Source organism: Periplaneta americana, chromosome 13, assembly GCF_040183065.1.
Source record: "Periplaneta americana isolate PAMFEO1 chromosome 13, P.americana_PAMFEO1_priV1, whole genome shotgun sequence".
NCBI classification, from domain to species: Eukaryota; Metazoa; Arthropoda; class Insecta; order Blattodea; family Blattidae; genus Periplaneta; species Periplaneta americana.
Window position 1 is genome coordinate 19,454,130 of NC_091129.1, and position 26,802 is coordinate 19,480,931.

The window sequence follows — 26,802 nt, forward strand, 5'->3', positions numbered from 1 at the left end:
ACGAGGTTATTTAGCGTTGATGAAGTTGGTGATAGTGAAATGATATTTGGCGAGATGAGGCCGAGGATTCGCCGTAGATTACCTGACATTTACCTTACGGTTGGGGAAAATCTCGGAAAAATCACAACCAGGTAAGCAGCGCAAGCGGGAATCGATCCACGCCCGATTGCAACTCTGGATCGGAAAGCAAGCACCTTAGCCGACCGAGTTAAGCCGGTGGCTCTCCTTGGAGTTTCCCCGAACATTTTTAGTCGTTTTTCAAATATTATATGGTTACAAAAATAGTTATGTTTCTTGGCTGCCTTATAAACATTATTTAAATCTTCATAGCCATCGGTATTTCAAACAGACTTTTCATTAGAAAAGAGAAGACAAGACCAGTAAAACAGTTTGTTTAAAGTCTTACAACCTCACAGCCACGACTCACTTTCATAAATTTTTACATTAAAATGTCTTAAACACTTTTTTATGTTCGTAGTGATATTCAGTACTGGTTTTGAAGGGCCTGCTTTAAGTACGTCTTCTTTTTCACAGAACGTTAAAGTCTGGAAGCTCCTTACCTTCAATTTGTCGATTATACAACAGTTTGTTTCCATATATTTTGATGCATTGCGACAATGAACACGAAACAATTTCCCTTTCACTTACTGCGTGACCTCTTGGATGTATATTGTCAGCGTACATATCTTGAGCCCATAAGCATGTAACACAAAGATCTTAACCTAATAATTTATTTCAACACTAAACAATTAAGCTTTCAAAACATTCTTCAGTGTTCACAAATGAAAAGAGTAACATTTTGGAACAAATAACTCACTCATCATTCTTTATAAGTCACTGGAAATAATATTACAACACAAGCATGACTATACGACAATATGCATTACAACGCTATACATCCCCGGGGTCACGAGCATGCTCACTGCACGAGTTTCCTCGGGTTGAAGACAGATGTCGTTGAGACGTTGCGAAGCGTTTTTAAACATCAAGCGGGCCGTACCCATAGAGTTACAGTATAATTCTTACTAATGGTCGCTCCTTCTGTTCAAGGTGATTAAAACATAGAGCGAATTGAAAATCATACATTCTGGGAAAACTTGATCTGTCCGAAAAGATTATATGTTACAATATTATAATTCATAATTCAGAATCACCTTGAAGGAAATTGCAGGGTATGTAACACATCTCCCACATCCATGGACGCTACGCCCCTGGCTAGGAGAGATCTGTGATGATGAGGCGATAGTAGCAATCCTAGTGGTGGGCAACTACCCTTGTTTGCATTTTTACTACATATTGAGCTTCGCGACTGTATATAGTAGACTGTGGTATAACAGTCAATTTCAACACGCTTTTCTAGCTTTAAAATGTCTGCTTATATTAATGTATCAATGGCTGTCTAAAAATATAATTATGTCGTCTACAATGATTGTGAGTATTATTTATTTCTGCATCCGTAAAAATGAAAAAGATTCCAACCTCGACCTGGTGAAACGGCTCACAGATGAAGTGAATCAGTGCGGCGCAGAGCCGTATGGCGGTCTACATTTCACGCAACAATTGGCAGCACTGTGGCGCTATCTAAACTGCCGTATTCAGTAGCGGCATGTCGCGACTCGGAGCAGAGCTAATGTGGCGTAAAGGGAAAGCACTCCTCTCGACTGCATGCAACAATGGCGTCGGTGCCTTGTTTCAGCAGCGTTTGTGTTGTCGTGTATGCATTCGGGGTTTATCAATGAATGATGTCGCCTGCAGAACTACAGCCCTGCTATCGTGTCTTTCAGTCTGCAATGCACAGAGCTCAGGAATATTAATTGAAAAGTGAAGTAGAGAACATGCATAAACAAATGACAGTGAATAAATGGAAACAAAGATGAAAGGAAGACCAAGATGCCAAATAGAAGAGTGCGAAAACGAATAAAGGAAAGGATAAAAGAAGGAAAAGGGGAAGAAAAAGTGAAATTCGAAGGAAGAAGAAAAGGAATAAATGAATAAGTAGAAAGAGAAATGAGGAATTAAAGGAGGAGAGGATAATGAAAATAAAATACATAAAAAGAAAGAATGGTTGTCAATTTAGCAGAATGGGGAGATCATAGTACAATGGATGGACCGAAGTACCGGCGAATTTTGCGGTATGCATCCCAAAGACTACTAGTGAGCTATTCCATTTCAAATCGACCGAAATATAGAGAAAATTCATCTTATAATTTCTAAATACAATAAAACTTTTTTTGTACGTAGAGAACTGTGATACAATGCTTTGTGCAAAGTGTGAGGCATCAGAACTTAATAGTGTTTAAATTAATATTTAAATTTATCGTATTTTCATAAAATTAGCAACTTTAAACTGTTGTAGCTCCGAAAACCTTTCACCCAATGATCAATAGCATGGTTTATTTTGATGCTGAGAAATTAAAGTTTATATTGACATATAAACAGATTTCCTTACTTTTTATGGAATTGGAGAAATTTAGGTTTTTCCTCATTAAGACGCCTTTGGCCAGGAAAAAATATTTTTAAAATATATAGTTAGATTCCGCATTGAAAGTACAAATAAACACATATTTTTTACTGATGGTATGTTGATAAAGTATTGAAAATACCAAATAAAGAAAATAAATAGTACGCGCGTGAACTAACCAGCTGACTCTGAGACGGGAGGTGGCCGAGATAAGCAAGGCCAGGAGACAAATACGTGATGTGTCGTCAAGTAGTCATGGCTGTGCTAGCTTTATCACAGGTTTTCATAAACACAGGAGTAAAATGATGCTTATCTTCAGCCCTCGGCCAGTGCTTGCGGTACTGCGCCGTTCAAGTCCAGGCGTGTGAAAATAATCTATTTAATGCCGTCGAAACTTATTACCGTACCACTAAGCAAACAATGCCGAATCCCTCTTAAGAATGCAAGGTTTTTTTTCAATATTTTTTTACATTTTTACAAATGGCCAAAAAACCTAAAAGCAAGTAAAATCAGATTATCTGTCTCTCTGTGTACAATAAAAATAAGGATTACTTCTTAACATAACCTACCAAATGTCAGCTTCATAATAAGCTCTCGCTCAATGTTCTGCAATAAATGGTTCCAGAGTTCTGAGCGCTGAAAGAGGCTAAATTTGTCGTTCAATAATACGAAAACCGTTTGACTTTCAATAGTATATTTTTGCAAATGCACTCCCCTCAGCACCTTGTATAAGTAGGGAAAAAATTAGAGTATATACCCAAGACGAAAACTCCGACCTCATGAAACGAATACAGGCCTATAAATATTCTCCCCGCGCCCTCCAAAGCACTGGAACACATCGTACACCGACAACTGACAGAACACTTAAACATGTACAAACTTATCAACGAACACCAATCTGGTTTCAGAACAGGACACAGTACAACAACTGCCCTACTCAAAGTGACAGAAGACATGCGAGAAGCAATGGACAGAAGCGAGGCGACCATATTAACTCTACTAGACTTCAGTAAAGCATTCGACTCAGTTGATCTTGACCTACTACTTGCAAGACTTAGAACGTTATACTTATCTGACAGCTGCATTAATTGCCTGGACTCTTATCTTCGTGATCGTCAACAATGTGTCTCAGTACAAAACCGGTTTTCCCCTTGGCGATACAAGAAAGTAGGAATACCTCAAGGTACAGTGCTTGGACCACTGCTTTTCTCTATTTACATAAATGACGTGACTAAAAACTTACACTACTGCAAGTAACACATTTACGCAGACGACTTACAACTCATATACATTCCCGACCAAACGAAATTGATGCAACTATTGGCAGACTTAATCGTGACTTGAATCTAATTTCTTCATGGACGAATTTGTTCGGACTTAGGTTGAATGCTAGTAAGCCACAAGCTATAATAATTGGACATAAGAGACTACTGAACACAATGAACGACAGACATATCCCAATCGTTACAGTAAATAATGTCACTATTCCGTACCACTCTGTCGTCAGAAACCTTCGCGTTTACTTAGACGAAAATTTAAATTGGGAATGCCAAATAAAGGAAATATCAAACAGAGTGTGCTATACCATGCATTCTCTTAACCCATTCAGAAACTTCCTCCCGCCAAAATTAAAACAGATTTTAGTGCAAACCCTCGTATTGCCACTGTTTGACTGTTGCGACATAATACTTACAGATTTGACAACTGAAATTTCGAACAAGCTACAGCGTGTGCACAATATGTGTGTCAGATTCATCAGCAATGCTCGCAAATTTGACCTTATTATACCTTCGTTCAGATAATTATCCTGGCTGCGACTCAATAACCGTAGATCACTTCATTCGCTTTCTCTTCATTTTCGAGTTCTCCACACTTCTTCTCCAAATTATCGTTCTCGGTTTAACTACTTATCCTGCAATCACAATCTAAACACGAGGTCACAAGGGAGCCAAATCCTAGCAATTCCTCCCCATAGAACATCCCACTATTCATCCTCTTTCATTGTCTCCGTCCCTCGTGAATGGAATTCTCTACCTCAGAAGATTAGTGGCTGCCAGACAATAAACACTTTCAAGACAAAGCTAAACAATTTCTTACTGACGCAGACAAATTGAAGTTGTAATTATAATCATAACCGAGTTTAATGATTTAATTATATTTAGGTATGATTATTATTATTAATGTTCTTATTAGTACATAATTATTTCATTGGAGTGTTGGGAAGGTAAAAGAATTGTTATGTATTGTATTGTATTGTATTGTAATGTATTGTATTGTAATGTATTGTATTGCATTGTATTGCATTGTATTGTATTGTATTGTATTGTATTAATTATGTTTTGCTCCTTAGCAATATAGTAATTTTGTATTTTTGTATCGCACTGGTTGAGTGGAAGAGAAGGCCGAATGGCCTTAACTCTGCCAGTTAAAATAAACCATTATTATTATTATTATTATTATTATTATTATTATCAATCACAATATTGATTGTGAATCTTTCATAAGCAATATCAGTCTTCGTATTCCTGCTAATGGTTTAAGATTTCATAAATTGTTTTATAATAAGAATCCTAAATCTCTCTCTCCGGTCTGCAGATGCATTAAATATGCTAATTTGCATGGATTCAACTTGGATCCATTTAATGTGTAGTATATCTTTGAGTTTTAACTCACTGATCTAATTTTAATAATTATTTGTCCATATATTTCTTGCATTTGGTCTATTGATTCATGTAGACCATTCCATTATTTCAATTCTCATTGTACTAATTTTATAATTTTATAATTATTATTTGATCAATGATTGATGTAGACCATTATATTGTTTGTATTTCATCTCATTGCCATTTTCTATCATTCATTCTCATCATTTGTTGTTTTGTTCTGTTTTGTATCGTGCAAAACTGTAATTGGCCTTGTGCTGTTGTTTTTGCACGTTAATATTCTAAATAAATAAAATAAATAAATAAATAAAATTATTATTATTATTATAAAAAATGCGAGGTTTTTTACTGATCGATTTCATATGGAATAGCTCTAGAAGAATTTCTTTTGTCTTCCCGGCGTGTTATGCTACTTTCAGCATTATGGAGCTCCTTTTTACAAGGAGAGAAGAGGGTACATTTGAACAGGGGGCACATTAGCACAGATTAAATGTTTCATAATTTTCATTAAGTTGCCGGTACTGACAGCAGAAACAGTCCTTTTAATGTACTGATTGTAATTTTCTTTTTATTTCATTTATTGGTTTCAACTTGTGTTGACGTGCTTAGATAGTATTACAGTCTGATCCATTTGGGTATGGATAAGATTAATTTATTATTATAAAGCTCTTATGTTAGTAGGAAAAATTTCTTGCTGGTTATATAATGATTAAAAGATGGGAGTTTCCATATATGACAACCAACAACGCATAATCTGTAAGGGCAAATGAAAATCGTACATGATTAAACTGGTTACTAAAAATCAAACAGCGGGCACCCTTAAAACTAAAGAAAAAAGGTATTTTACTAACAATTTGAAATTAGTGTAACTCTGAAAATACTGAGATCAGGACAAATTTATATGACAACTTTTGCTCAGAATATCTTCAGAAATAAGCTCCGTAAGTGGCGGTATACTATTGTATAAGAGTAGTGAACAATTGTAAATAACCCATTAGACGGAGAAACACCAAATTTTGTACAGGGACATCATTTTATTTTTACTAACATTTCTAATATTAACCTGGTTATACCTTTGCACCAACGATTAAGAACCGGAAACACCGTTTGCTACCCCCTTCCACGACTGGAATTCGATGATACTGGCGTAAAATACAAATCACTTTACTAGGTATAGGAGGGAAGAAAAGTAGTTCATCCAATTACGTAAACTAGGAAATATTGCGATTTTAAGTTTGATAATTTTCATTAGATTTTTGTTTAATAAAAGTACAGTACAATACTAACAATGAGTATTTTTACTCACGAACTGAGCTGTCCATGTGGACGTATTCATTATGCAGTGTATATTATACTGTCTACAGCACATTAGCGTACACTATAAAGAATGAAGTTAAATTGAAAAATAATCATAATATGGATATTTAAACATATTTTTGAAAATGGTGGCCGTTCATTTCGATACAGGCTTCAGTTATAATGTGCATATTATCGCACTATAGACTATTGTACCTAATCCCAATTACCAGTTTCGTCTTTAGTACTAGTAACTCATGTTGAAATAATTCTGTACTTACACTATAAAAGAATAGCTTACGTACTGTAAATTCAATCTTCACTTCTGCCCGATCCGAAAAGATAAAATTACTCACACATGATATCTACTGTCCGTCCAAGTGGTTATGTCGTAGGGTCGTAGAAAGGGAGGAAATGACGTGACAGTTAATTACTTAACAAGGCCCTTCTATTTAAGTTATTTTAAACAGTTGTATAATATTATGTAGACGTCCAATTCCTAACAGAAATTAATGTTTCCAGAAAAGAGCTAAGACAGCCCAGCCACTAGCATTTACAGAGAGGAGAATAGAAGCAGGTGGGGGAAACCGGGATGCGACGTAGGCAAATGGAAAAAGATGCAATATTGAAAGCTCTTTCGTCACTGGAAAACGCGAAAATATTTTTGGAACGTACTGTTTACTATGACCGTAAGGCTACTATGACTGTATATGCGGTCTTGGATCTGTGTGGAGGACGGTTGAACTGCATTAGTAGAAGGGGTGGGAGTGAAGTACATTAAAAAACTCAGGTACAATAAAAATTGAAGTAAAAATAAAATGATGTGTCTGTATAAACACAGCTTCTAATATGGTAGACCTCACCTCAATAGTGCAGTCACCTGTAGATAAAGAGAAAAAAATATTTAGGATAGGATCTTCATCCCATGGCGGAACTTCACCCCGGGTTATTCTATATTTTGTAAAGAATACAGTATACTTATTATTTCCATTTCTCTGTTAAATCAGACGCCGTATCCTTGTTAACTTACGAATTTAGTTCCATAAGTCAACAGTGTGGTTAATTCTTCAGATCTGCATGTATTAAATACGTGAACTTGATTACTTTGTTCTTTTCATGTGCATTAAATAAAACTGAAACGTTATGTTTGTTGCTATAGAGACCAGTAGGATTATAGAGAATTGTAGCCATGCTTTACTGATATTATCCCTCAAAATACCCAGAATGCATTACGATAATGACTAGCTCACCTTCAGAATCTGCAGTAGAGAAACTCTACAAAGCTCAAGCGCTGAAAAGCTTCAGCTTTCATAATTTCCTCGTTAAAAGGCATGTGATAGTAAAAGTGTGTTCCCTGTACAGCTTTTATCTTTAGCTGTACCTTCCATCAAAACCGCAGATGTATATATGAAGCTGCTACATCATCATTTTAATTTATAAAATGCCTTTCTCAAATGATGGACGAAAACTTAAGAGAGTGTTTAATGTAATGAAAATATATTTTCCTCTCTAGGGACCACAGAGAGACTTCAGTGGATTTGTGAGTTCTTTACGAGATGAGAAGTTGTATCCTAACTTGAGAATATTGTTCTTTTTTTAATATCTGTAGCATTTCAAGGTTAATTGGAAAGCACAGTTCATTACCATTGTTACAAATAGAAATTTATCCAGCGATATATGTAATTTTCTTACGTTTTAAATCAGTGGTTCTCGCTAGAAATTAGAGGAGAGCCAAAAGTGAGAAATAGTAATTAATTTACTGAGAACCAGAACGAATATCACAGTATTGAAGCTTAACAAAATGCCCAGAATTTTAATTATTAAATTATTTGGTTTATTATTATTATTATTATTATTATTATTATTATTATTATTATTATTATTATTGAGGATAGCTGCGAATATATTGAATAAGCAGTCGTGGACAGCCGATAAGTGGTGGTCCTCCAGCTTGGGGGTTGGGCGAAGGGCTAACAACCCATCACCGTAAAAAACAGCTTGTTACGAAACCTAACAGTGAGGGAAGTAGGATATGATGGTAGAGACTGGATTAATCTTGCTAAGGATAGGGACCAATGGCGGGCTTATGTGAGGGCGGCAATGAACCTCCGGGTTCCTTAAAAGCCAGTAAGTATGTAAGTAAGTATTATTATTACTATTATTATTATTGTTTAGTCAACTGTCCGACGACAGATCTGAACCTCAAAAGTGATATAATACGAATATTTATTTTCAGTCAATGATTTTATTATTAATATATATTATTTAAGGTGCAAGTCTTTAGATTACAGGATTTAATATTGTATGAACGTTTTCGTCGGTTTCATACCAACATCATCAGATACAACATTCTATATAGCAATATCATCATTAACAGGTACATATGCCTCTACAAACCAAAATACAATATATATTAATAAGTAGGGAGCGGATATTTATATGCTAAAATTTTAAATATATTTATTTTTATGTGCTAAAAAGTACGAAAATATTTGCTAAAAATAAAATAATTTTTTTTTTTTTAATATGACAAAAATACCTTACTTTGTTTGAAAAAAATGTTAGTAGGTACTCACCAACCACACTTGAGTATCAGTTGCTAGTAGTTGGCTCAGAATTGCAGTGAACAACAAAGGTCATCTCCAAATTCTCCAAAATGTTTTTAAATTCATCTACATATTGCTGAAGACGCGATCTTAAACTCGATTTGATTTTAGACATCTTAAGGAGCTGACAGACACACGTCTTAACGTAAATGTTTCTAGCTATTCTCTGACAATGTCAGAGAAATGCTTCCTATAGTGACACCACTACATCTACACTACGCAGCTTATACTTATGGCACGATAACAGGGAATCACAACAAGTTGTATTGCCTTACTTGATAGCCATGAGCGAAAAGCGAGAGATTTGTTTAAATTAAATAATGTTCATACCCGAGCTCTTAACTGTTGTGTTTCACAAACAAAGCGTGGAATGAAATCATCTTCAACAACAATAAACATTCCTAATTATGTGTTGCATTCTTGTCCATCTTAATTTATTTTCTCATATAATAGCACTGATATGCTACCTAGCAGTTCAGAGAACTTGAGGCGATAATTTTACAAAAATGTATCACGGATACACTACACAGCGCTAAGAAACATGAAGCAACCTTAAAATTATAACGTACTTCTTAGTGATATAATTGATTTAGTTTTAAAATATTTAAAAGTTCTTGTAAAAAAATTATTTAAGTAAGAAAACTCCAAGATTTATGTGTTTATAATAGATTTCCTGAAAATATGTATTTACATATTTTTTTTTGTGAAAATATGTGTTTTTATGTGAAATAAAATTCTGTTTTTAAACTTGAAACTTCATATTCGGAATTTTTAACTTTGTTAATTGTGTTTTATCACACGCAAAAAGAATATTTAATTACATAGGAATCCGCTCCCTATTAATAAGCATACAATATGATAAAAACATTATAAAAACCAACATCATTAGGATATACTGTAAATGTGTCTTTCTTGCGTGACTACACCCTACTGTCAAATGATTAAAACGCACACGTGTGATTACAATACTTGTACAAATATGTTTGCAGGTCTTCACTGCAAAAATAATAAAAAATAAAATGAAATCTGTATACTATATTGTGTGAAGAGATGCTTTACAGTCTTTGAACTATGTTAACTGACTTTTTCGTGCCCGTATTCTTGTTTTACCATTAGTACACGTCATTTCACCTTCTAAATGTATGTCGTCATAAAACATAGACTGAGGTAGAGCCTTGAGTCTAATTATTCAAAGTTGTTATGGATATCATTTGTATCCGTCGATATATTTCAATATTAGGTTGTCTTATGATGTTGGTTTGCGGCATATACTTGAACGTGCATTATAAGCGGTGATGCTCTTCAATCTTATCAATTAGTATTACATTTACAGTTACAACTACAAATAAAATTACAATATTAAATTTACATTACAGTTACAATACAAATCAAAGTACGAAAAGATTACCTGACTAATGAAAGCTAGATAATTTATCAACAGTAATCTCACTAGACGTTTGATTTATCTAGAGAAAATCAAAACTCGAGTGGGATTTAATTGACTATTACACGATTAGAAGAAAGTATATAAAGATTAGAAGTAAAGAAGTATTCCAATACAATAAAATATTAATTGACTTACGAAAATACAAATGTCTTAAAATGTATTATTGTACCATCTCAACATTACGAATATTACGCTAGATGCATGCTAGATGGCAGTAGTGAGCAATGCCTTCTCGTCGAGAAGTTCTCGATCTATTATACACGATGGCAATGTTACTAGTCAAGAAGGCTTTGTTGATTCAGTTTCATTTTTATTAAAATGCAACATTCGACTTCAATTATCCGAATCCCAGTAATCAACGTCACTTGACAGATGATTTTCAATAAATCTTAATATTAAACAAACTCTGATACGTGACTATTCATAATATCATATAGCAGAAGCTATAACATAACCTAACTAATATACACAAGTGTTAGAAAAGTTTTAATTAACGACGATGACATAAAAAGACATGAATAATTTTAAAAGGAATACTTATTGAATGTACAATTTTCAAATTTGAATGTGGTTGGTGGTTCAATTGATGTTATATTGAACGTGTGTGTAATAGAAGAGGAACTCGTTGATTTAGGCCTACATGGTGTATTCAACTTATTCAGAATTTCCGAATGAATAATTTTAAAAAGAATAATTATTGAATGTACAATTTTCAAATTTGAATGTGGTTGGTGGTTCAATTGATGTTATATTGGACGTGTGCGTAATAGAAGTGGAACTCGGATTTAGGCCTACATGGTGTATTCAACTTATTCAGGATTTCCGAATGGTGCTCTTCATTTATTTGTAAATCGGATTTCAGAAGATGCATAGGTATGATCAGTGATTTTTATTAATTCTTGTTCTTGAATGCCAAAGCGAGTCATATTTGAAACTGCTGTGCATCGACTGGAGTGATTTGTAATTATATATATATATATATATATATATATATATATATATATATATATATATATATATTGACGTTCAGACCAGCGCAGTTTGAAATGTTGCCAAACAAAGAAACAAGTGCTAGGGACGCGATAAAATTAAACAAATGCTAGGGTCGCGAAAAAATTGTGCGATAAGCAGCCATGATTGGTTGAAATACGTCCTTTCGTACCGTTTTATTGGTCAAATGTAGTATGACGTAGTAAGAGTGTAATAGTCATAGAAAAACAAAGAATATTTTATATTTCCTGAATTACAAATTAAACCTAGAATAACAAATTTGTATAGCGATGAAATTATCGGATATTCAAATATTTTGTGATAGATTAAGAAAACTATTTACAAGAAATCAATTACTGACCAAGTGCCTAGTAAGTTTGTGTTTGAATTCAATTTTATTTCGACAGTCCCTGATGCTAGCAGGTAGCGAATTCCAGAGTCTTGGCAGGGCTATTGTGAAAGAGGATGAGTATGAGGAGGTGCGATGGGATGGTATTGTTAGTATTGTTTCATGACGAGAGCGTGTGTTCAGATTATGGTGGGGAGAAAGATAAGTGAAGCGAGACGACAGGTACGAAGGAATAGAAGAGTTCAAGATTTCGGAGAGAAAGAGAAGTGAATGTAAATTTCTTTTCTTACCTAGTTTAAGCCAACCTATTGCTTCCAGGGATGAAGTTATATGATCATATTTACGACATTGCTTACAAAACGTACACCCAAATTATGAGCACGTTGAAGTTTCGTTTTGTTGTCGCTGGAGAGGTCAGTCAATAAAATGTCAGCATAGTCAAAATAGGGAAATACAAGCGTCTGCACAAGGGACTTTTTTAAGGAAGAGGGAAGATAAACATTTATCCTTTTTAGCACATGGATAATGGAATATACTTTTCTGCAGTTATAGAATATACTTTTCTGCAGGAGTGCGACAAGGATGCCTTTTTATCACCTACTCTGTTCAACACCTACTTGGAGGATTTAGTGAAGAACTGTTTTCAGAACATGGCAGTGATATTGGAGGAAGAAGAATAAAGTGTGTAAGATTTGGGATGTTATGGCGATATTAGCAGAAGAGGAGATGATACTAAGGGATATGCTACTGGAGCTAAATGGCAGCTGTGAGTAGTATAAGATGAAGATAAATGCCAACAAGACGAAGACCATGGTCATAGGAGGAGAAGTAAAGAAGATATACATATTTGCGAATTCTAATTGAGGCAGTAGAGCAAGTGGACAGCTTCAAATACTTGGGGTATACTATAAGCAGTAACATGAGCTGCTGCCAGGAAGTCAAAAGGAGGATAACAAAGACAAAGGAAACTTTTAATAGAAAGAGGAGAATCTTCTGCGCACCTCTGGAGAAAGAAGTAAGGAAGAAACTAGTGAAGTGCTTTGTGTCGAGTGTAGCAATATATGGGGCAGAAACATGGACGTTACGATGACGTGAAGAGAAGCCAATAGAAGCATTTGCAATGTGGATATGGAGAAGGATATAGCGTGTGAAATGGATAGACAAAGTAAGAAACGAAGCTGTTTTGGATGAAGAAAGAATGATGCTCAAATTAATCAGAAAGGGGAAAAGTAATTGGCTGTGTCAGTGATTGAGAAGAAATTACCTACTGAAGGATGTACTGGAAGGAATGGTGAACGGGAGAAAAGTTCGTGACAGAAGAAATCAGATGATAGACGACATTAAGATATATGGATCATATGAGTAGACAAAGAGGAAGAGAGAAAGCAGGGTTTGCAGGGGGAAATGTGCCCTAAGGCAGAACGCTATAAATGAATGAATTGTAATTTCCTATAGCCTATAGCGGTTTACATTAATTTGTTTTCTCTTACAACAACCATATACAAAATGGGAAAATCCCTTGTACACTGGCTCGCAAAACTTTTGTCCTTTGAAATAACGTGGAAGTGAACTATGGGAGACGTTATGTTGGCAATATACCTACATACCCCACTCCATATGTTCTGGGGAGGGAGGTATTCGAATTCTGAGTCCCAGGTATACCGAGCTAATCGAACCCAAAACATTTTAGAGCAATAACGGTATATGTAACCTACATAAATGGAAACATTAAGTCAATTTTGCAGCGAAATGTTTAAAACATGTTGTTTATTTATCTTGAGTATTATAGAACATTCCAGGATAATTTTTCATCTTTCCTGCACGTATAAATACAATATAACATCAGTTTGTAATAATGGATCTTTCACTCGTCCCTTGGGTTCCAAAAAGTCGTGATCTCAATCGTTGGAAAATGTTTGGGCCGAAGTTCAGCGCACGGTGAATGATACCCTGGATAACACACGATCCCAAACGTCACAACAGTTATGGGAAATACTACAGAATGCTCGGGATGATGTATTTACGTCTGAATGCTATATAAATGGGTTGGTAACTTCCATGAGAAGAATAGACAACATTATACGATATGATGGTAACTGGAGTGGCTATTGATTATATTAATCATAACAAATTAAAAAGGAAAGCTGTATTTCATTTATTAGCTACCATTCTTCATTACAAAAATATTTCTTCATTAACATTTAAATTGATGAAAATTCAGTTCTCAAATAAATGTCATAAACCCAGCTGGAGTGCAAAGAAACGATATAATGAAGTTTATCTCTGGCATACTATAATTTGATTTTACTTGAAATTAAAAATTTTCACTAATTTCCTCTCCGTTCTATTATTTATAAAAATATACAGATGGAGAAATGTTTTGCATGTTCTAAATCAGCAGTCAGCTAATATCATGTTTGGTGTTGAAAGCACAGACATTTACTATTTTCTATATGATTTGTTTATTTTTTTGTTCGTTACATCCACATTTTCGTTCCGTTACTATATGAGAGTTTGTGTGAAAAATGTAAGTTAAACTGCATATTCCACGGGATTCAATTGACAATTGAGGTTTAAATTATAGACAGTCCCAAAAAAATTTGTCTTAATATAATTATTTAGACGATTTTTTAAGAATATTAATCTGTCGATTGTTAGTGCCAGCTTTAATTAATGTAATTTACGTAGTGTTATTTCTATGACAACAGTCAAAGAAAATAAACTATACGCGCATCATAATGCAAAGAACTGTGGCTAGAGGAGGATCTGCAATATGTCATGTTTATTCAAATATGACACTAGGATTCTCTTTCAGTTTAGAATCAACTAGCTTACGTGTCGTCAACCTTCTTGTTGTGAGGAGGGGTGGGTCATGGTTGGTTACCTGCAAGGAGGATACCTGCCGACTGGGGTGAGTACAAATACCAACTTAAGAACGAGGAAAACTCTACAGTATATCGGACAAAAGTTTTGCTAGCCAGTGTACCTACCTATGTATTTTCGACCTTCAGTTGATATTTTCTTTTACTCTTCGTTGAGTGAATTGTCCCATTTCCATATTGTACCCATTTCCACACTGCAGCTGGTAGATCTAATCTCAACTTCAGAGGCATATAAATCATCCCTAGTTGAGCAGTGTAGACATATCTTTGGTTATAGCGCACACAACAATGCTCTGGATGTAAATCTGTCCATTAAAGCTGAGAAGCAATGGTACTTAAAATAGATAGATCTACGTAGTTTCCTGGAGATTCACCTTTTATGATTTATGACAATATTTTGAATAACGTATGTATTCATCTTCTTCACCGTTATGGACATTTTATGCTTTTCTTTTCAGTGAAAAGGAAACCTCGCATCGTTCTCTTGTTCGTCCGACACGACCTTAAGACTGTATGTTCTTATTAACCCAGTTTAAATTTTGTAGTAATTCAGTAGTAGTAGTAGTAATAATAATAATAATAATAATAATAATAATAATAATAATAATAATCATCATCATCATCATTCATTCTTTCATAGAATTTGGCCCAGGACATTCACTGCAAATTCAACATTCTCCAGTCTTTCCTATTTTCTGACTTCCTCTTTGTCTCTTCATATGATCGTCGTCTATCATCTGATATCTTCTTCTGCCCCTAACTCTTCTCCCGTTTATCATTCCATCTAATGCATCCTTAGAAGGCAGTTTCTTCTCAGCCAGTGACCCAACCAATTCCTTTTCCTCTTCCTGAACAGTTTCAGCATCTTTCTTTCTTCACCCACTCTTTCCAACACAGCTTCATTTCTTATTCTGTCTGTCCAATTCACACGTTTCATTCTTCTCCATATCCACATTTCAAATGCCTCTATTCGCTTCATTCCATTTTAATATTATCTTCCGATCTACGTCTCGGCCTCCCCTAAGGTCTTTTTCCCACCGATCTACCAACTAAAATAATAATAGTAGTAATAATAATAATAATAATTATAATAATAATAATAACAATAATCATTCATTCTTTCATAGAATTTGGCACAGGACTTGCACTGCAAATTCAACATTCTCCAGTCTTTCCTATTTTCTGCCTTCCTCTTTGTCTCTTCATATGATCCATATATCTTAATGTCGTCTATCATCTGATATCTTCTTCTGCCCCTAACTCTTCTCCCGTTTATCATTCCATCCAGTGCATTCTTAGAAGGCAGTTTCTTCTCAGCCAGTGACCCAACTAATTCCTTTTCCTCTTCCTGATCAGTTTCAGCATCATTCTTTCTTCATCCACTCTTTCAAACACAGCTTCATTTCTTATTCTGTCTGTCCAATTCACACGTTTCATTCTTCTCCACATCCACATTTCAAATGCCTCTATTCGCTTCATTCCATTTTAATATTATCTTCCGATCTACGTCTCGGCCTCCCCTAAGGTCTTTTTCCCTCCGACCTACCAACTAAAATAATAATAGTAATAATAATAATAATAATAATAATTTGCATAATAATAATAATAATAATTTGAATTAGCATAATAATAATAATAATAATAATAATAATATTAATAATAATAATAACAAGGAGCATTCTAAATTAAATGAAGCACGATCACTTAAAATAACATTTAAGGGTACTGGGACATGACGATTGCCTATTTTTGCTCTTGAACTTACAAATGAATCCTCTAGATTCAAAACCCCCTAAAGACCATTTTGTTCATAATTTATTTATACCCACATATTGCTTGCTAAGAATGAATTCTAATTATTTATGTAGTTTTAATTCGAAAAGTAACTAAATTTAAAGAAAAAGGTTCGTTAAAGTCACTGTTAGGTTGAGAATTCTCTCTATTTGGAACCAATTACTGTCAAAATTCTTCAATTTGTGAAGTGGATATAGGGGATTTTGAATCTATAGGATTCAAATAACATATAAGTTAAGCCCTACGCGAAGAATTTCTATGTCACAGATGTACGAAATTTATACCATGCATTAAACAATGCTTATAGTATCTTCTAATGAAAAATTTAATCACTTATCCCAAACAGAATATTTATATGTTGCCCCCAATTATGGTAATTATAATTTCTCGTAATCTTGATTTTTCAGAACTTAGGTACACTTATCTCATGAACTAATGAAGATAGAGACATGAAATTTTTGTAACGGGTACGTATTAATTAGCTCTTTAAAATAAATGGAGTGGTTTGATTTTAAACTTAATCATTGAATTTTCAAAATTCAAAATTAAGGGAAATTTTGGAAAAAAATAATGTTCACATATATATATTTTTAATTTTGTACATATGTGGTGTTTAGTTAAGAAAGTAGGGCATTCATTTTGTCATATGATATATTCTCATTATAGCAGGAAAAAATGAGAGAGATTTGATTAAAATTCTATGAGATATGTGTACCTACTGATGAACCATGCGTAACAATTTATTTTCTAATTACGCTATAAATATTCTGTTGGGGATAAATGACTTAATTTTTTATCAAAAGATAGCCTACTATAAGCATTGTTTAATGCATGTTATAAATTTCGTAAACCTGTGAAACAGGAATGTTTCAGTAGGGCCTATATGTCATTTGCAAGTTGAAGAGCTAAAATAGACAAGTCGTCATATCTCAGTACCCTTAAAGTAAACCTAATTTATATCTTAACCCTAAGTTCATACCTGCACAAGTACCTTTCGGCACTACACTTTTGAGAATAATCATTATTTATAGATGAGTTTCCTTCCGTATTCGTTATAATACCAATATCTATCCAGGCTCATACACATTGTATAATTACCACTATGGGCAGCTACAATTGGTACCATAAACATTGATTACAGCTGAACTTTACATCCTATTTGATTTTATACCATTACCAGTCAGGATCTTCGCGAATGTACCTTGTTAGATACCTTTCTGCAATGACACATTCATATATTTGCTTTGTGTTTCACGTTTTGAGGGTGTAAAGAGTAACTGTTAGGTTGACTGTTATCGGAATATATCATGGAGATGAATTGCGAGAGAAGCTTCCACTTATATTTCAGCCGAGCCCTTCAGACTAATTGGAGTTAATTATCAATTATCATTCATTTTCGTAATTTTCATCCTCTGGAGTTCATTAAAATATTTAAATTTTAAGAGGCATCGCTCAGTGTTCAACATATCCGCTATAAAACTCCATGATGGTGCAGGTAATGAGGCTACAATAATCGTTGCTTTCACCTTGCTGGCAAACCTCGACTTACAGCAGAAATAATATGCAAAAATAACGCACTTGGAAGGTCATACAGGCAATAATTAAGCTGCAAAAACATCGCACGAGATATTTACATAAATTACGAAGTAGGAAATAACGGATAATATTTCATCCATTTATGTGCAATAATATAAAATATGTTTTATTTAATCGTAGGAGAATACTACCTTGATACAAGCTAATATACAGAGACATAATTTTATTTTTACATCAATTTTTATTGTACCTGAGTTTTTGAATGTACTTCACTCCCAGCCCTTCTACTAATGAAGTTCAATCGTCCTCCACACAAAACCAAGACTGCATATACAGTCATAGTAGCCTTACGGTCATAGTAAACAGTACGTACCAAAAATATGTTCGCGTTTTCCAGTGACGAAAGAGCTTTCAATATTGAATCATTTTCGCACAGGTCTGTCGTCCATTTGCCTACGTCGTATCCCCGTTTCCTCCACCAGCTTTTATTCGCCAGCTAGTGGCTGGGCTGTCGCCTTAGCTCTTTTCTGAGAACATTAATTTTTGCTAAGAATTGGACGTATACGTAATATTATACAATTGTTTAAAACATCTTAAATAAAAGGGCCTCGTTAAGTAATTAACTATCACGTGATTTCCTCCTTTTCTACGATCCTACGACATAACCACTTGGACGGACAGTAGATATTATGTCTGAGTAACTTTACCTTTTCGGATCGGGCAGAAGTGAAGATTGAATTTACAGTACGTAAGGTAATCTTTTATAAAGTAGGTACAGAATTATTTTAATATGAGTTACTAGTTACAAAGTACGAAACTGGTAATTGGGATTAGGTAGAGTGGTCTATAGTGCGATAATATGCACATTAGAACTGAAGCCTGTATCGAAATGAACGGCCACCATTTTCAAAAATGTGTTTAAATATCCATATTATGATTATTTTTCAATTTAACTTCATTCTCTATATTGTACGCTAATGTGCTGTAGACAGTATAATATACACTGCATAATGAATACGTCCACATGGACAGCTCAGTTCGTGAGTAAAAACACACATTGTTAATACTATACTGTATTTAGATTAAAACAAAAACCTAAAGAAAATGATCAAACTCAAAAGTACGATATTTTCTAGTTTACGTAAATGGATGAACTACTTTTCTTCCCTCCTATACCTAGTAAAGTGATTGTTTGTATATTACGCCAGTATCATCGACCTCCAGTCGTGGAAGTGGGTAGCAAACGGCGTTGATCCAAAGATATAGCCAGGTTAATATTAAAAATGTTAGTAAAAATAAAATGATGTCGCTGTATTTTATATGTGGCAATTACATTAACTTTTGTACTTACACGTGCATCAATTCAGTTTACAGGACCATCGTAGTTCTTTTAGATTGTGTTTTCTTATGTATGTTGAATAATAACTTATCGTAGACCTACTATAAATAAATTAAGTATAAAAGTTATTCAAATATTTGTCCTGTTCAACCTAAAGAATGATACAAATAAATTACATTAGGTCATTTATCATGAAATTAAAATATGACAAGCGCTTTCGCCAATTAGTGGCATCATCAGGTCTAAAAACATATCATAGTGATACTATGAGAATAAAGAAAAGTGTGACAAAACAATAAGGTTTGATAAAATGCATAGGTAGTAAATGTGAATGTGAAAATGAGTTAAAAACAGCGTCACATGAAATAACTGTACAAACACAAAATATTGTACTAATAATCACTTGAAAGTGTGCACAATTCTTGTTCAAATATTGGATGTAAGTGATTAATAATCAAATAAAGTCAAAATATTAACTGCCGTAAATCATACATTGAAAGGAAGTCTTGAAGAACATGTTTGGAATTGAACGGGTTACATCAGCTGCTTGTCTATGCGGATGACGTGAATATATTATGAGAAAATCCACAAACGATTAGGGAAAAGACGGGAATTTTACTTGAAGCGAGTAAAGAGATAAGTCTGGAAGTAAATCACGAAAAGACAAAGTATATGATTATGTCTCGTAACGAGAATATTGTACGAAATGAAAATATAAAAATTGGTAATTTATCCTTTTAAGAAGTGGAAAAATTAAAATATCTTGGAGCAACAGTAACAAATATTAATGATACTCGGGAGGAAATTAAACACAAAATAAATATGGGAAATGCCTGTTATTATTCGTTTGAGAAGCTTTTATCATCCAGTCTGCTGTCAAAAAATGTGGAAGTTAGAATTTATAAAACAGTTATATTCCCGGTTGTTCTGTACGGCTGTGAAACTTAGACTCTCTCTTTGAGAGAGGAACATAGGTTAAGGAAGTTTGAGAATAAGGTGTTTAGGAAAATATGTGGGGCTAAGAGGGATGAAGTTACAGGAGAACGGAGGAGGTTACACAACACAGAACTGCACGCATTGTATTTTTCACCTGACAATTAGGAAGATTAAATCCAGAGGTTTGAGATGGGCAGGCATGTAGCACGTATGGGCGAATCCAGAAATGCATATAGAGTGTTAGTTGGGAGACCGGAGGGAAAAAAGACCTTTGGGGAGGCCGAGACGTAGATGGAAGATAATATTAAAATGGCTTTGAGGGAGGTGGGATATAATGATAGAGACTGGATTAATCTTGCTCAGGATAGGGACAATGGCGGGCTGATGTGAGGGCGGCAATGAACCTCCGAGTTCCTTAGAAACCAGTAAGTAAGTAAATAGTATGTAGTATCTTCCTCCGGGCTCTCTCCTCTGCTACGATTGTATATTCAATGTAAGTTCACGCTTCGAGTTATTCACACGTATCACGGGTAGATAGGCTACTGCTTCTTTGCAGCTTGTGTACATGCTCCCTCTCTTCCCCTCCACTCCCCGTAACCGCCTAGCACGCGCCGTCGGACTGCAGCGGTATTCCTATTTGTCCCGAGTAATACGTAACGATATGCTACCTCCACACTGCAGAGCACGTGACCTTCAAATCATGTCTGTAACCTTGTGTATTTCAGAAGGGGTTGCAGTAGCGGTACTGTGAGTCGTATGTTAGTAGTGTCTTCTGATGACTCATGTGGAAGTGGTGTTACGAAAATAAGTGCTTGTATAGCGCAGTAAGTTTTGAAGAATAAGAGAAGTGATAATACATTCAATTTAGTTTGGAAGCGTCTATAAGAATTATTTTTATGTTAGTACGCAGTTCTAATTCGGGTATTTTAGATTATTTGATTTTATTTTCACTATTTTAGTGTCTAAAAATGAGACCTGTTAATCCAATTAATGTCATTGTACATACATTCTAAAGAATCTAGTCGATATAATAATACAGTGTACTATAGGAACACGGAGGGCGGATTAGGTCCTAGAGTAAAGCATTTAATATAGAGAGGGAAACATTTTTAATATTGTAGGAAGTTCTAGCTCATCAGACAAACTCTCTCAACTCCATATAAAGACTTGCCTGAACAAAGTTTTCATTCCTGATGTATAGAATAGTAATATACGTTACAAGAGCGGTATGTTGACGTTTTCATGGTCGAGGAAAAGATTGAAAAAGCGAAACGTAGTTGATCTTTTTTAATTACCGAGAACATGAAAACAAGCATACCTCTCACGTATCGTACATTACTTTGTGCGAAGATCGTTTATTACATACCTGAAAGACAAATTTCTAATTAGTTGCAATGAAATCTCCATCTTGGTTTCTGTTTAATGACGGCAACTTCGGAAAACCAAAATATCTTTCTTCAACATTGTTGCTATAAAATGTTTTCTGTGTTTACTATACTCCAGCAGGCTGTGATATACGTCTGTCTTTTTTTTTTCCCCAGTCTATAAATGCGAACTTAAAACAAACGGTAAGGTTATGTAATGATTTATTTTTCATTTTAATATTTTAACAATATTATTTATATAACATATTGCAGTAATAACATAGGCATCTGGAATCTTGTTGATTTTTTCACGGCTTCCTTAATGTTACTTGTATCAGGAATGCAATAAGTTTCGTGGAGTATTTTATATTTAAAAACAATAATTAACATTGCAATTTAGGTGAAATTGCAGTGGTAAGTTTCCAATTTATAATTATTACTATGTTAAACGTCTCTAAAAATAATATGTTAAAAGCCTAAAGCAGTAAAATGAATGTCGCGCTTAAGCGGTAAGAAGAGGGAAATTGTTGTGTGTGTTACGTTGGGAGTACTGAATGTGGTATTTCACAATTACCGCGTATTGGTTCTGTGCGGAAAACAAGCAAATAAGCACGATCTCGCACAAAGATACTTTACTACTCTTAGATTCCTGATGGGGACGAACAGATGTAAATATATTTTACAAATGAGGAAATAATTCGTTTGCTGTATGGAAAAACTATAAGTATGGGAATTATCCCACCCAAAACAATGCGGTTTATACAGCCATTAGATGTACATTTTTTTTAGACAATATAAGCTTGTTATTCGTAGAGTAGTAAATTATTTCAGGTCCAAAATAATTACTCAGGAATCAGCAGAAAATTTACATGATAGAATCTTTATTCTAAAAATGTATTGCTATGTATATCATCAGTTCTGTTAACCAGAACTCCGATACATGCTGGTATATGCTTGGCAGAAATGTGGATATGTGACAGGGAAAGACATAAACGATTTCAGTAATGTTCTCTAAACAATTCTGTGTACTGGAAAAAGTAGTTGTGAAACCTCTGGATGAGGAGAACCAGCTGTTGTGGCATGTTTGTACTGCAAAAGGACCCTCTGCCCTGACCATTTCGTAACAGAATCACATTATCACAGAGGATAATGATTCAGGTATGTTTAGATAATAAAATTATACTATTGTGTACGGGATTGATAGCTGTGTGTGTATAACAAACAACGTTTCTTAAAATCGTAGTCATTATTTCGATACTGTTTCTAGCAAGTAATAGATTTTCGAATGGCGTTGTGTTGCTAGGCAGTTGAGGAGTCATATAGTAGCAGTGTTAGTTGCGTGTAAGAGCGGCGTATAAGACTGGCTTGTAGCCAGTGTTGCCAAGTCAGCGGTTTTGTAGCTAAATCTGGTGTTTTTAGTACTATGGTCAGCTACAGAATTTTACCGTCAGCGGCTAGCTATTTATTTGGCGTTTTTTATTATTCCAGGCAGAGAGAGATGATATTTTTTAAGTTTTTTTTTCTGTAAAGATGTTATAATCTTTTATATGTACAGGGACATCACTTTATTTTTACCAACATTTTTAACATTAACCTGGCTATACTTGGAAACACTGTTGCCCCCTTCCATTACAGGAGTTTGATGTTACTAGTGCAATATGTAAACAAATCATTTTACTAGCTATAGGAGGAGAGAAAAGTAATGTATCCATTTATGTTGTAGGGAAATACGATATTACGATATTCAGTTTGATTATCACTTTTACGGAATTTTCAAAATACAGTAGAGTAGCAACATTTTTTTCTAAAAACTCAACTTTTCAGGCGGCTATGTTCGTTATGTAATGTCTACTTTATTTAGCATATTAATTATTGATGTTAACATATAATATAGAGAGTGCATTTAAATTGAGGGGGTCATAAGTAAAGGGCTGTAAGTGCACTTAAGTTACTTTTGAGAAAATGGGGTTTAAATATTTAAGCTTTCGTAAACCGGCGAAATTTTTATTTAAATTTTAATGTGTGATGCGATTAAATATCCCTTTGCCACTAAAATTTTAGATACTTAGCTTACACTGGATGCACTTAACTCATGTTATTACAAATGTCACTAGCATTCCTTTGCTTCTAGCCATCTCAATTCAAAATAAGCTAATATGAATTTTTAAACAAGTTGCAGAAAATGGTTGCCGTTCATTACAATGCAGGCTTCAATTATTTCCGCATATTATTAAAAACATTTTGAATCATATCCTCTGAAATTGAATTTATCGTTTCTTCAATATAATTTTTTGTACGATATTATTAATATAGGTTCTTTCTTCTATAGAAAACGCAATCATATTTCTGAAACACACTATAGACTGCAGTGTTTACTTCAGTGCTTGAAGACTTCGAACGCAACAGCGGCCGTAAGTTTGTGTGTCTGACGGGAGCAAGGACATTAGTGAAGGGGTGAGAGTGAAGTACATTCAGAAATGCAGGTACAATAAAAATGCAAGTAAAAATAAAATGATGTCCCTGTACTTGCGGACAATGTTACTTAATCATTAACCAGAGTTTAGTATGGTATTAACGAGCTATTCCATATCAAATAGACCGAAATATAGAGAAAATTGACCTTACAATTTCCAAATGCAATGAAACTTTTTTTGTACGTAGAGAATTGTGATACAATGCTTCGTGCAAAGTTTGAGGCATCAGAACTTCATAGTGTTTAAATTAAAAATATTTAAATTTATCATATTTTCATATAATTAGCAACTTTAAACTGTTATAGCTTCGAAACTCTTTCACCCAATGATCAAAATCATGGTTTATTTTGATGCTGAGAAATTAAAGTTTATATTGACGTATACACAGATTTTCTTACTCTTTATGGAAATGGAGAAATTTAGATTTTTCCTCATTAAGACGCCTTTGGCCAGGAAAAAATATTTTTAAAATATATAGTTAGATTCCGCATTGAAAGTACAAATAAACTCATATTTTTTACTGATGGTATGTTGATAAGAAAGTATTGAAAATATCAAATAAAGAAAATAAATATAACGCGCGTGAAGTAACCAGCTGACTGTGAGACGGGAGCTAGCCAGAGACAAGCAATTGCAGGAGACAAACACGTGACGTGTCGTCTAGCAGTCATGGTTGTGCTAGCTTTATCACAGGTTTGCATAAACACAGGAGTAAAATGACGCCCAGCGATCGCTTATCTTCAGCTCTCGGCCAGTGCGTACGGTACTGCGCCGTTAAAGTCCAGGAGTGTGAAAATAATCTATTTAATACCCTCGAAACTCATTCCCATACCACTATGCAAACAATGCCGAATCCCTCTTAATAATGCAAGGTTTTTTCTGAATATATATATTTTTTTTTACATTTTTACAAATGGCCAAAAAGCCTAAAAGCAAGTAAAATGAGATTATCTGTCTCTCTGTGTACAATAAAAATGATTACTTCTTAACATAACCTACCAAATGTCAGCTTCAAAATAAGCTCTCGTTCAATGTTCTGCAGTAAATAGTTCCAGAGTTCTGAGCGCTGAAAGAGGCTTGTTTTTATAAAATACTCTAAATTTGTCGCTCAAGAATACGAAAACATTTTGACTTTCGATAGTATATTTTTGCAAATGCACTCCCCTCAGCACCTTGAACAAGTAGGGAAAAAATTAGAGTATAAAAAAATGCGAGGTTTTTTACTGATCGATTTCATATGGAATAACCCAACACACTTTGTCATTGTGAGAGTATACAATATCAACGTTTTATGTTAACTCGATTTGGTGCAACCACGTCCATTTCCTGCCTCATCTATTGTTGTTGGTCAAATAAGATATTCCGCATTCTTCGATCTCTTAATCTAATGTATGCACTGTTTTTGTAAATGAATTGATGTATTTAATCATAAAGAATAGATAATTAAATGAATTATTATTTTTATTTATGATATATGATATATTATTTAATTTATTATTACGCATTATAGGTTATGTACCGGTAACAAAGATACACTTGAAACCAGACTCATTGTTGGCAGGCACGTCTCCAGTTCAGTGTGAAATCAGATTTCGAATCGACTGGTGTGATTGTGAATGTGATTATTTCCGAAGTGTCCAGTATATTCTTGATCTACTTCATTCAATTTTGAAGAAATATACAGCATAAGACTATAGGTACAAAAGTTTAGAGATGTGTGAAAAAAAAAAGCAATGTGTTGAAATATTGGGTGGAAGAAAGTTATCAGTGATAGTTCGAAATCTCGGTGTAAATGGTGTAAAGTGATATTAAATGCAAAATATTTGGATTTAATTACACACGCTGATAATCATACACACAAAAAAGAGTAGCGGGTGCTTTTCTGTTGTTCGACAACATAATATTGCCATTCACAACAAGCTTCTGGACAGAAGTGAGTGTTATTTCGATTTCCAGAGTAGTATAAATATTAGAATTTTTTAAAAATACGAAACCTAAAATTCTCCAGTTCCTAAAACTATACAGTTTATATTTCAAATTTGGAAATTATGTGTTAAAAAATCTGGAGTTTTTTTAACTACAGTTTAGCGGTTTTTTTAAGCTTGTGCAGCGGTAAATGGAATTCAGAGTTGGCAACACTGCTTATAGCAGCAACTGCTGCTTGATAGGGATTGAAAGCTACGATAAAATGCTGCTACTTAGAGTAGAAATGGTGATGACAATAATGGTAATAAATATATACCGGTAACGCATGTACCTTGAATACGAAGTGACAACAATCTCTATCTTCTCCAAGTTACACATAACATTATTCCTACATAGTCGTTTATGAGTTCTTGATGCAGTTACATTTCTAAAAGTTGTACCACGTTTTCTTGGTCGACCAGCTACACTCATAATAATGAACGATTAAAGAATAACTAAATTCACAACGTAACAACACTATTACTTCTTAGTAACACCAGATAAAAAACACATGTAGGTATATTGAAACACGAAAAAAATATGTGACGGTTGAAAGATGAACAACCATTATTATCGAGACATCGAAAAACATGATAGTGTGACGTCAACTTCTCGCATGTACACAAGGCTTCGATAAGTACATTTGTGATCATTTCAAGGAAACTCGATGTTTTATTGTTCGAAATTTCATTATTTGGAC